Below are 12,774 nucleotides of genomic sequence, written 5' to 3' on the forward strand. Positions count from 1 at the left end.
CTAATATATGCCTATACATTTTATAAATCATGAAATATTTTTAAAAGAAAAATCCTTGCATTTTAGCACCTTTAATGGCATTTTTCCTGCTTATGAAAAGGGGCTTCACATTTGCCTTTTGCACTAGACCCTGCAAATTATATAGATTGAGGTCACACTCTGTGTCTCTCCTAGAGCCTCAAAATGCTTCTCTTTGCTTCCTTTCTCTCTAAATGAGCTTTTCCAGGTTGCGTATAGTCCAGCAAGTTCACTTCCATCCCTTCAGGTCAAGTGCTCAACATCAACCCATTAATTCTGTCTCAGAGCCCTGGCTCTACATTTCCAGGAAAAAGTATCCAATTGGCTTAGTCCTGCCTGTGGATTTGTTGATCCAATGTCAGGTGTTCACACGTGTTCCTGGCTGTCCAGGCTTATATCTGCAGGAGCTCAGGTGGAAGGTCATTTCAAAGGAGGTGGTGTAGGCTGTGCTTTTATGGAGGAGAAGTTGGCTACAATTCCAAGCTCAACTGCTTTTTTCAAGGGTGTTCAGCATTTTCACTTGCAAATATAACCAACCACAGTTTTAAAAGGAAAAGCAGAAATCAGTGCTCTATGCTGAGAAGTATGTCAGGGCTGTGTTGCTCAGCTCTCCATTGACAAAGAACCCAATAAAAATAGAATTAGGTAGAGATTTTTAACAGAATAATACAATGTCCATGCATTACAATTGAGGATACTCTATATTCATTTTAACCTGAACATTAAAATATATCTATATATGTATATATAGATAGATATAGATATATAGATATAGATATAGATATAGATATAGATATAGATATAGATATAGATATAGATATAGATAGATATATAGATATAGATTTCAGAGAGAAAAGGAGGGGGAGAGAGAGATGGAAACATCGATGATGAGAATCACTGATGGGCTATCTCCTGCACACCCCCCACTGGGGATCAACCCAGGTCTGTGCCCTGACTGGGAATTAAACCGTGACCTCCTGATTTATAGGTCGATGCTCAACCACTGAGCCACACTGGCCAGCCTAACAAGGATTTTTTTAGATGCTGTCTCATTTCATATTACACTGTGATTGAAACAGTTAAACAGCAAAGATATAAATAAAAATAACAACATTAATATTTTTCAGTGAGGTAAATTTTAATAACATTTTAAAGATTCATATTTGTTATTTTAAAAATGTAGTAAAAGAGAGTCTTGCTGTGTACATTTCCAGAAGCAAATTTGAAAGATTCCTGTTGAAATGAAATTAAAAATTAAAATCACCGATAACTGAAAAATTTAATTCAGGCGTATTGACAATTCTGCAGTCTGCAACCCAGCAGTGGAACCCAGTTCTCAAGGTGCTGAAACAGCTCTGGAAAACGCCGTGCCCCGAAGCTTAGCTGCTCTAATTGTAGAAGAGGGACCCAGATAGAGCCAGTCATCCTTACTTATATATACACTCTCTAAAAACTGATTGTCTGGTTTGCTGGCCCGTAGTAGATGAAAACTAACAATGTATTAGGGTAGTAAAAATAAATGAATAAGAAGCAGTATTGCTGCTAAAGCATCTAAAGTGATTGTTGACGTTGGAGAGAAAACTGAAGAGGAGGAACTGCAAACTCACAGCGATCTGGAGACATTCAGTGCCCACATATGTCCTTCTACCTTCCTCGCATACATTTCACAAACATGGCTGAGTGACTGCTATTAGCCTTTCACTGTGCCAGGTGCCCAGGATACAGAGGTTAAAAACTCAGTGCCTGCCTTCAAGGGCTTATGATCTAGCATAAAGGTTGACATAGAAAAAGGCAGTTATGATAGAGTCTGGAGAGTGGTTAAGTGCTAGATAAGACTGACAGAGGGTGGAGCCAGAATGCACTCAAAATCTTCCAGGTGAGATGCAATGAAGCCCTAATTAGGACCTTGGCAGTGGAAATGAGGAATGTGGAAGACTAGTTCAAGGTGACCGATTGGATGTGAAGGGTGAGGGAGAAGGAAAAGTCACAGACATCTTTCAGATTTCCGGCTGGTGTGAAGAAAGAGTTAGAGGCTCCGGTCTCTCCAGAGGGCATTGCCTTTTCCCCTCTGACATTTTAAATGAAGACTTGGAATTACTGACAAAAGGGCAGAAAACTGTGAAACCCACTTAGTAGTGATTTTCTCTGTTGGGGAATAAAACACCTCATTCTAAATGAATGGCGTACAGAGAAATTCTTGGAAGTTCCTTGAGGGCAGGGCACACATCATTTGTCCTGGTGTCCCCAGTGCCAAAATATGGTGGATCTTTAAGAATAATTAATTTATTTGACTTATAGAAACCAAATAAAATCACGTTGACCTTTTTCAGTCATCTCCCTTCAGGGGGTAAGATAAGACTGAGGAAATCTACGGATGTCCTTTGTGCTTGAGCAGATAGCTATATATCCTCCAGATATATCCTCTTTCAAACAGGGTTTTTCTTAAGGCAATTGGAAAGTCCACATTGTCTTATTGGATCAGATCTTCTAAAGTTCCTGATGAGCAGCCTTTCCATCTCCTCCTGATCCGAGGGTGTGGTGGGAGGCGGGCAGTGACACCTCAGGGCACTGGGAGTGGCCCTGTGTACTCACAGGCACTCTGCTTGCTCTCAGATCCAGGGACTATGCCTGTAGCAGCCTGGCATTCCCTAAAGGGAAGGAGGCCTCATCGGTTCAAACTCAGGAGTCAAAGGTCTCCTGAAGCCTTCTTGACCCTCAGAAGTTTCCTTAGGGTTTTTACTCAGAAATGAAGCTCATCTTTGAGATGCAACTTGTAAACAGTTAATTAAATCAAGATACACTTAAAAGAAAAGCTCTGAATTGGGTCAGAGTTGGATGAAGGGGAAAAAACCATCTAGATGTCTTATGGAGCTTCTCTGAAAAATAACGATTTTCACTAATTTAATCAGTGACTTCTACTGGAATAATATAATTTTTTCATTTGAATGTTTAATTTTTAAAGCAAACCTGAGAAATAGAAGCGTTTTATCCTTTATCAAATTGTTATGAGTCATGATGGATGCATCTGAAAACATCAGCTATAAAATCTCAGTTGGCTTTGAAGCAGGAACAAAGACAAAATAAAACAAGAATCAAATCGCACAAGAAAAAACAGCTTCCAAAAACACTCCTAAGAATGTCCTTGCATATGGAACATAACTAATTAAGTCAGACGGCCAAATTTGTGAGTTCAAATAGCAGACTTCGTCATTACAAAATCTCTGGTTTGATGAGCATCATGCTGCAAGAGTATGAGTGTTTGAACTAAAATTACCCTGGGTGTTCTCGGTCCAGGTATATGTCTTGGGGTTGGAGTAGCCACGTTTTTAATTTCCTCTGAATCCTTCTGAAGCATCTGAAATTTCTGCAAACCTGAAAGTTGTCAGGAAGTATTGCTGGCTAGTTGCCCAGAGGACTTACTCTGAGATTAATGGATCCTACTTCAGTCACTTCTTTGTAGGGAGAACATTCTGGAAGCATTTAGCTGGGTAAGGGTGCTAATCTAGCTCATGAGGGCAGGGAGAGGCAGTGACTTGTTGGCCCCAGCCAGGTGCCCTGACTGTGAGAAGACTTGGTCCGCCTGAAGCAGACCCTGGGGGCAGATGTGCACTGAAGAGAGGCAGCACAGGAGGTATGTGGGGGCAGTAGGATTGGGGTGGGCAGTGCCAGGCGCAGTGACTAACCCTATTCTATTTCTGAATGCAAGGCAGGCCACTGATGATGCCATCTGCTGTGAAGAACAGATCCTTGCCCTTAATGGAAAGTGATGAAGACCTGACAGACTTTCCTCTGGGAAGACTGTGGGATCAGAATGAGCCATTTTTGGATATAAATGTCAGGGGCTTTGCCTGCAGCAGTTCAAGGAAGACATAATTACTGTGTGCTGCCTCCCTCCACTCCTTGCCCTGCACTGAATCACCCACCTCCCTGGAAACAGATCCACAGAGTTGGGGTGGGAGGAGGCGGCAGGGGCTGCGCCTGCTCAGGATTCTTTCTCACTCTCAGTGGAGTCTTTGACTTTTCAGAATTCTGACCCTGAGAGCTCAGTGGGACTCCAGCAGGCAGAGGAAGACCATCTACCACAGATGTAGCTCCAGAACTGAGGGCAAGGTATGAACTAAACCTGGAGCCTTCTCTGTCAAAGGCAGGCTGAGTTTAGGCATTCTGAGATCAGTTCTGGGCTTTTCTGAACCTCAGCTGGGGGTCTCAGAACTGAATCCTTAGGCACTGCCCCATACTTTCCCTGGAAATACACTTGTGACACAGAGATATTTATGCTTACCAGCTACCCGGGCCAGACATATTGGGTCTTTACTAAATCCTTGTAACTTGGAAACTTTAATAATGATTTTCTAGCATACCTTCCACCTAATCTCGAATGGCATTTAAAAGGCAGACTTATTGAAGGACACCTGCTCAGACAATTACATTTTTGTATTTCAGATTCTATACAAACCGAACGTGGCTTCCATAAGGGAACATCTGTTCTATACCTAGCAGTATTAAAATATTCAGAAAATTCATCACACTTTACAACTACATAATTTAATTTGGTTCTTTTAAGCATTTAAAATTACAGTGTAAAGGTTCACAAGGTTGATGAGTTCCTTTTTCTGTGACTGAGTCGAAGAGCTATTATTATTCTAGGGTCACAGACGCTACCGTTCCCTGATTTCAGCCTGATAGACATCCCGTGGGCCTAGTCATCTTCAGCTGTATTCATCTGGTTTTGCTTCCTTATTTCAACTACATTTTTGAAAGTTCCTGCCTGAGCTTATCCACTGTGCCTGTCCTTATAACATTATTGGAGAGATAATATTCATTTAATTCTCACCATTCCATCCTACTACTTTTCTATGAGGCTTCGGTCTCTACAGAAGTGATAGCCTAGAGGCCTCTCTGTTCCTGAGGGTGATGCTGATAACAGTGAGAGTGAATGTACTCGTAATAGATTTTCCACACTTTTCTTTTTAAAATGTCACAAGTAATATATGTCCATGATGAAAATGAGAAAACATGAACGCGAAAGAAAAATTAAGAATTTATATGTATAAATTTATAAACATGTACATGTATATTTGTAAACATGGGATACATTTGATCACTTTTTAATATGTTCCTGCTTAACATAACGTGAACATGTTCCCTTATTCTAATGGCTGCCAAATTTTGCTTGGTACGGGTACAATCAAGTTAATTTAATTAAGCTTTTATTGTTGGAGATTCAAATGATTTAAAAATCTTTGCTATGGTAAGTGCACACTGATGGACATCTTATAGTTATATGCTTGGGCATTTCCTCAAGTATTTTTGTAAGACAAATTTTCTGGAACCCAATTTCTTTTTGACCGTAGCTCTTCCCATGGCCTTAACTGGCTCCTTCCATGCACCTGGTTTTGGCAACACAGAAGACACAGTATTGCTTCTACTGAATTCTTTATATTATTCCTTTGACCTCAAGTCTTCATTTTTGTTGCTGTATCTCCAGAAATTTCTCACTTTAGGTTTTCTATTCCTTAGCTAGAGGTTATCTGGGGCTTGACCAAAGTTGTAATTTCCCCATTCCCTCCTATCTTTCCACATTGTTCCTTTGCTCTCCCTAAATGCCTGCACTTCCCGTGACTCTGTCTTTGGCTTCCCTTCTTTGTAGTCTGTACTATCCCTCGGCTAATTCTCCCTCCGATTCTAATTTATGAGAGTGGTGAATTCTTGAGTTTTAGCCTTTCCCCCAATCCTTCGACATATATTCCCAACCATCGCCTTGGCATCTCCACGTGAGGAGGGACTCAAAGTTAGTCTTCCTCAGAATAAACTCATGCTTTACTCCAAACTCCCAAGAAAAGAAAAAAAATAAAAAACAAAAGCACCCCCTCCCCCAAACCAAACAACTCATTTTCTCCTTCTGCGCTCTCTTTTTTAAAGTGAAAGCGCCCACTATCTACCATCAAAATGTCATTCAGATTCAGAGTTAACTGACATTTATTGATTGCATCAAATCCTATCAGTCACCTGCATAAAACTAATGGCTTCCCATTGTCATGAAAGTGTAACCCAAAGGCCTTATAACTGCCACAGGCTCCTGGTCTTTACCTGCCCTCTGCCCTCCTCTGTTTCCAGGCTCCTCCTGGTTGACTCTGCCCAGCCACCTTCTTTCTGGCCGTCTCTTCCCAGTGCAAGTACCCATACATTTCAGAGATTTGGCATTTAACCCATCCTTGGCCATGAACCCCTTTCTGCATTGTGCTTTTGGTGGTATAGCTAAAAAAAAAACATTGCCAAACCCAAGGTCACTTATTCTGTTTTCTTCTGGATGTTTTATAGTTTAAATTTAGATCTACAATCCATTTTAAGTAAATGTTTGTAAAAGGAGGAAGGTCTTTGTCTAGAATCTTTTTTTTTTTTTTTTTGCATATGGATATTTAATTGTTCCAACACCATTTGTTGAATATATGATCCTTTGTCCATTGAATTGCCTTTGTGCCTTGATCAAAGATCCGTTAAATACATTTGTGTGGGTTTATTTTTGGGCACTAATTTATATAATTTTTAAGATTCATGTATTCCTACATATCCTCAGCAAATATTTATTGAGCAACTACTATATGATAGACACTGTTTTAGGTGCTGGGAACATATCAGTGGGGAAAAAAAGATAAAAATCCCTGGCTTCATGGAGTTTACATTCTAGAAATCCTTACATATGGAAATATTTTTAGTCATTCACATTCCTTTCCCAATGAAGTATAGTGTGTACCTAAATGCCTATGTCTTTGCTCCTGTTTTTCAATGCATTTGTTTGTTCATGACAAATTCAAGTTGCGTGCTGCACACTGTGCAAGGTCCTGGGGATGTGAAGATATCCCCCTTCCCTCCCACCTCCTTGCATGCCATTTTCACTTTTTTCTACCCATTGGAAAAGCACAAAGATATGATTTTTGGATTTAGGCACACCTGAGACCTTGAGTGCAGTAAGAAATGAGGTGCTGGCTAAGTTATATTTAACAGCTTACTCTGATACCGCCAGCAAAGAAACCTCCATTCCAATGTTAACTGCCTTGGGGTTTTCTGGGTAACTGGGATGAGAACAAACAATATTATTCAGATTGAAGGGTGATATGGGCAATGTTTTCCAATGTAGACTGCTCCTAATCTATTATTAATTTGCACTCCTCTGATACACAGTTGTTCCAGTAATGTCTAGTTCTGCTCTGAGTCAGAAGAGATTTATGGAAACAAGATGACTTTGAGCCTTATTTGTCTGCAGTATTCCCTTTTCTGACAACCCAAAACTTCATTAAGGAAAAGGATAATGAAAGGGACTTGCTTAGGCAAGGTAGCATGAAAAGGGGAAATTAAAAAAAAAAAAAAAAAGATGACATTTCTAGACTTCAAATGATTTTTGTAAGGGTGCGAGCTCAGAACTGTCTATCTCATGCTAAGTAATCCACGTGAGAATTTCTAAGTTCCTGTTTATCAGATTCAAGAAAGAGCACTACTTGGCTCCTCTTAGCTATCCACGGAGGTAGGTCAGTGGCAATTTATTTAAACAACAACAACAACAGAGCATGAGTTATTAACTAGTGAACAGCCTGAAAGAAAAAGAAAAAGGGAAAAGGGGAAATAAAGATGATTTCAAATACTGTTTTTTTCATGGTTGACATTTAGTGGTGTAAGAGACCTTAGGACCATCTGTTCCACAGAGGAGGAATTCTCTCTGTAAAAGCCGCAGCAGAAACCAGCCTATGTTTGAACCCTTCTTGGGGCAGGGAACTCAGTACCTCATATGGGTAAGAACTGAGCTACCACTTAATTATAGAAAGCCTTCCTCCCTTGGAACTGAACTCTAGCAACTCCCAAATAGTGTCCTAATTAGTGTCCTAATTCCATTCTTCGAAGCAACAAACACATGTCCTCATTCATAGGAACTTCCTTTGGGTATGGCAACTCTCAGGGCTTTACTGAATCCTGGATTCCCTCCACACTTCCCCTTCGTCCTGGCTACAGACCCTCTTTGAGATGTTTTCCAGTTGGTTGAAGCCTTTGTTAAAATGTGATGCTTACAATGAACATCTGGAACATCCACTCCAGATTCTTGAGATTAAGGATTTAGATAATGTGGGTTGCTAAGAAGAAATGTTAGCAAATGTCTAAATTATACTTCTGTTATATTTCTTTTGGTAAAGTTAAATGTTTAAAGTTCATTCTGCCCAGATTAGAGGTGTTTCTACCTGAAAGTGTTTTCATCTGCAATTTCACAAACTTTTCATTTTGGAAGCTGGTGGCAACAAGCTGGCAGGAAATATGGGACTTAGGAAAAGCAAACATGTTCTATTTGCTAATGGTCACTAACCATTTGTAACCAAGGTGAGCTTATTACAGAAAGGAACAGATAGCTGAAGTGTAAAGGCCCAGCATTTAAAACTCCCAATCCTTGAACAATAGGATCAGTTAGCAGAGCTCAACTATCAGTGGCTTCATAAGAAAGAGACTTGTTTACACTATGTAATTTTTGTCAGTAGGACTGCCTGCCTGCTTATGATCTATTATTTATTTATTTTTTTGTTAATCCTCATCCGAGGATATTTTTCCATTGATTTTTAAAGAGAGTGGAAGGGAGAGGAGAGACAGAGAGACAGAAATATTGATGTGAAAGAGACCCATCGATTCCCAGGCCGACGCTCTATCCACTAAGCCAAATTGGCTAGGGCACGATCTTATTATTTATTCACTCACTTTACCTGTGAGCAGGAGATGGTGCTTGCATTTCAGAGGTCTGTGTGAATCACATGTTCTCATTTCCTGCCAGGCCTCCGGTATTCCCTCTTTGAATACTGGCAGTTGTCAGCAAGGCCAAGGTTTTTAGCACATGCCCCTCACCCTGGAAACTCAATGAACCAATTTGCCAACAGTTCTTACCTGTTTGAAATTTTAGACATAAAACTTTGGAAATTAAGAAGTTTTGTAAATAGAATATAACCATAAATATACTTGCTTCTGACTTCCAAGGGAAGTCTCTGTGACCTGTGAGTGAAAACATAACTATGAGCCTTATGTCCATCCTCTGACTTGGTGGGAAGCCTTCAGGAATTATAGTGAAAGCCAAGGTTGCCTTCAAGCACCCGTCACTACAGATCCTGAAGACTAAGAGGACAGGGAGTAGGAATGAAGCACAGCGGAGTCCAACAGCTTGGAGGGAGATAAATGACCACTTGATAGTCCTCTGACCACTCTGCAGAGGCAGTAATTTTCATTCACCCAGTTGTTTAGAGTTTACGGAATGCAAGAAAAGAGTCACTAATAGTTTTCACGAGAAAGAGGTATGAACACCCTAGAGCTGACAAAAAGCCAGTAAGAGGATGAAGAGTACTTGTCAAAGATTCTGAAAACTCAACTTCCCAGCTTCTCTTGGACCTCAGGCCTAGGGATGGAATCGATGAGGTCCCAGAAGACGACTTCTTGGAGCTGCTGAGGCCCTGGCCACAGAGGTGACAGAATGCCCGGCAGCTACCACCCGTAAGGATATACTACATCTAAGAATGTGTTACCTTCCCCTATAAGAAATACCTATTCATTTCAAGATGTGTGTTTGCTTGCGTATACTGCAAAGTACTGAAGCAACAACAGTTTAAAAATGCTCAATACTTCTGACATGCTTAGGCGAACAAGAGATGTAAAAGCAACTCAGAATTAGAGTCTCTTTACTCAACCACTGATAGATTTCAATCTGAAGGCATATAGTGGCAAGTAAATTACTATTGTATTTCCAGGTAAGAAAAACAAAGTGAGGCAAAGTCTGCTTTTGAATCTAAACAGTCCTATGTCTAAATGGCTTCTCTTTCTGGTGCTAAGCATATGCTCTGGCTATTGATAATGATGACAGCAAACACTACATAGCACTCACTATGTGCCAGGCACTGTTCTAAGTGCCTTCCATATTCTAACTCTTTTATCCTCAAAACAACCCTGAGAGAGTGGTCATCCCTGTTTCGTAGATGAAGACACTATAAGACATAGTAGGCACTCAATCAATATTTTGTGAATGAAATGAATAAACCAAACCATCATCAATCACTTTATTTTCTTTTTGCTCTCAGTACCTCATTCTTTCCCACTCTGATCTATTTTTTACAGTTAGTATTACAAATCTGTTCTTCAGAACTAGCAGAATCATTTTTACAAAGATTGAGAAGAACAGAACACTCTAGTTAATATAATTATGCTGCAAATGAAATCATTAGATCAGAAACTGTTTGTATTTGTGGACAATCTCAAAAGACCATGACTCCAGAATCCATCTCTCCTACCAGGGTTGTCTGCCTGTGCCAAAAATATAACTAAGGAAATATGGATATCTGTTTTCCTGAAAGAGCCTCAATGGGCTATGAGTTCATGATTAAAACAAATATATATTAAAGTAACTAATGAAATTGCTTTTTTTTTGCAGGTCAAAAACAGTCAAATAGCAACAATTTCATACGGTTCAACTTAATTGATTTTGTCATATTTTAATGCAGTGTGATTGTAGAACTGAATTTTCTAAGCGAATGGTGAAGGACCTTGGAATAGTTACTAGAATTTAACTAGGAAGGCATTGTTTTATGCTACATTTTAGTTTCTGCAGCAAATTATGTCACGTTTTTAATACACTTAACCTTAGATTTTCATTTAATTTATTGCTTTTGTATGTCCTTGTTTATTTATGATTTTAAGATTATGTGGATGAAGAATTTCCATTCATACATATTCCAACTAGTTTTTGAGACATTGTCCATTCTAATAGAACAATATAATAGTCACACATTGTTCAACTGCTAAACACGGTCTAGTTTATAGACTATGTAAATGTCTTTAAAAAACACATTTCCATATATTTTGGATATTAACCCCTTGTTGGAAATTTTATTTGCAAATATCATCTCTCATTTGGTTGGTTGCATGTTTGTGTTGTTGGCAGTTTCTTTTGCTGTGCAGAAGACTTTTAGTTTGATATAGTCCCATTTATTTATTTTTGTCTTTACTTCCCTTGCCTTCAGGGTCAAATTCATAATATGTTCTCTAAGACCAAAGCCCATACATTTAGTACCTATGTTTTTTTTTTCTGAGTAATTTATTGTTTCAGATCTTAAATTTAGGTCTTTGATCCATTTTGAAATAATGTTTTGTGGGGACAAACTGTAATCTGGTTTCATTCTTTCACATGTGGCTTTCAAATTTTCCTAGCACCATTAATTGAAGAGGCTTTCTTTTCTCCATTATGTGTTTTTTGGCTCCTTTGTCAAAAATATTTGCTCTTATAGATATGCATTTATTTCTGGCCTCTCAATTCTGTTCCAGTGGTCTGTGTCTGTTTTTCTGCCAATTCATGCTGTTTTGATGATCATAATTCAATACCAAACAAACAATCCAATTAAAAAAATGGGCAGAGGACTTGAACAGACACTTCTCCCAAGAAATCATACAAATGACCAATAGATACATGAAAAGATGTTAAACTTCACTAGCTATTGGGAAAATCAAATCAAAACTACAATGAGATACCACCTCACACCAGTTAGAATGGCTATTATTAATAAGACAGGTAATAACAAGTGTTGGAGAGGTTGTGGAGAAAAAGGAACTCTCACTCACTGCTGGTACAGTCACTATGGAAAACAGTATGGCAATTCCTAAAAGAAATTAAGAATAAAGTTACTATATGACCCAGTAATCTCTCCGATGAGTATCTAACAAAAAAACTTGAAAATATTTATTTACAAAGATATATTGTACCCCTATGTTCATTGCAGCATTATTCACAGTGTCTAAAATATGGAGACAACCAAAGTGCCTTTTGGGAGATAGAAGATGGCGGCTGGAAGGATGGCAGTGAGGGAGAGAGTGTAAGAGAGTGAGGGACCGAAAGGGGAGTGTGTGGACATGTGCAGTGTGTGTGTGTGAGTGAAGGACAGTTAGATCCTGCAGGACTTTTGGGGGCTGGTGCACTGGGCTCTCTTAGACAAGAAGCCCCCGCTACCGCTGCAAGCACTCCTGGGCAGCCAGTGGTGCCGGCACAGAAACTGCACCATATTGAAGGGCAGAACTGCTGTAATTAGAAGCCCAGCCTCACCACCACCCAGACTGGCATCAAATGCAAACTGGGGACCTACAGCCACTCTGGACAAAGACCTGCTACTGCAGCTGCAGACCCAAGGACACCAAGACTACAGTCCTCCTGGCTGCAGGCTCCCAAGTCCCGGAGCACATTCCCCTCCCACTGACCTGTCACAGCAGCACTGGTCCCACGTGTCTGGGCTCCCCCATGACTCTTGGTGCACATGTGGCTCCTGCTGACCCTCAGCGGCCATGTGCCCTGGCTTCCCAGCTCGCCTGTGACTTTTGGCATGTGCAATGCTCCTGTGAAGCCCACTGTTGTGGCTTAGGCCCTGCGCAACTCGGTGCCTGGACCCTTCAGTGATAGCAAAAATGGGGAGACAAAGAAACAACCCCCAAAGGAAAGAAAAGGGGAAACTGCCCCCACCAAAGGAATTAATGAAACAGATGCATGCAATATGTCAGAAAAAGAATTCAGAGTAATGGTCATACAGTTCATAAACTAGATGGGCAAGAAAATCAACAACCTATGTAAGAAGCAAGAGGAAATCAAAAGTGATATAGCTACAATAAAAAACATGATGGAAGGTTTCAACAGTAGACTAGGAAAAGTGGAGGACTGAATTAGTGAGTTAGAAGATAGGGCAGAAAAACAAGCCCAATCTG

The 12,774-nt window shown here is 40.0% G+C and overlaps 1 long non-coding RNA gene across 1 annotated transcript; it reads left to right on the plus strand.

Annotated features, from left to right (window-relative positions):
• Window positions 1-2,993: 2,993 nt before the first annotated feature.
• LOC132236925 (uncharacterized) lies at window positions 2,994-5,881 on the plus strand. The gene is made up of 3 exons (XR_009453414.1): window positions 2,994-3,506; window positions 3,565-3,649; window positions 3,725-5,881. It is a non-coding gene; the product is annotated as an uncharacterized LOC132236925 (long non-coding RNA).
• Window positions 5,882-12,774: the final 6,893 nt, after the last annotated feature.

The sequence above is a fragment of the Myotis daubentonii genome, chromosome 6 (assembly GCF_963259705.1).
Source record: "Myotis daubentonii chromosome 6, mMyoDau2.1, whole genome shotgun sequence".
Classification (NCBI taxonomy): domain Eukaryota; kingdom Metazoa; phylum Chordata; class Mammalia; order Chiroptera; family Vespertilionidae; genus Myotis; species Myotis daubentonii.